General features: G+C 56.3%; 1 protein-coding gene across 1 annotated transcript in view; it reads right to left on the bottom strand.

The window, feature by feature from the left end:
* rtel1 (regulator of telomere elongation helicase 1) overlaps positions 1-398 on the bottom strand; it is a 25,140-nt gene that overhangs the window by 4,041 nt on the left and 20,701 nt on the right. The gene's annotated exons all lie outside the window — the stretch shown is intronic.

Raw genomic sequence — 398 nt, 5'->3', positions numbered from 1 at the left:
CACACCCTGTCCTCTGACCACGCCTTGTCCTCTGACCACGCCCTGTACTCTGACCACACCCTGTCCTCTGACCACGCCTTGTCCTCTGACCACGCCCTGTCCTCTGATCACACCCTGTCCTCTGGTCACGCCCTGTCCTCTGACCACGCCCTGTCCTTTGACCACGCCCTGTCCTCTGACCACGCCTTGTCCTCTGACCACGCCCTGTCCTGACTACACCTTGTCCTCTGACCACGCCTTGTCATCTGACCACACCCTGTCCTCTGACCACGCCCTGTCCTCTGGATTCATAAGGATGTCTTTAGGCCTCTTCTTCATGGCACTACGCAGGAAGAGTCTCTGTCTCCTTTATTAATTCTTTCATTTGGCTGCTGAACCTTGATGGCAGCTCTGAAGTT

The sequence above is a fragment of the Nematolebias whitei genome, chromosome 11 (genome assembly GCF_014905685.2).
Source record: "Nematolebias whitei isolate Nwh7 chromosome 11, NemWhi1, whole genome shotgun sequence".
In the NCBI taxonomy this organism is placed as follows: Eukaryota; Metazoa; Chordata; class Actinopteri; order Cyprinodontiformes; family Rivulidae; genus Nematolebias; species Nematolebias whitei.
Note: the sequence above shows the minus strand (reverse complement) of the source record. Positions and strands in the feature narration are given on the sequence as shown.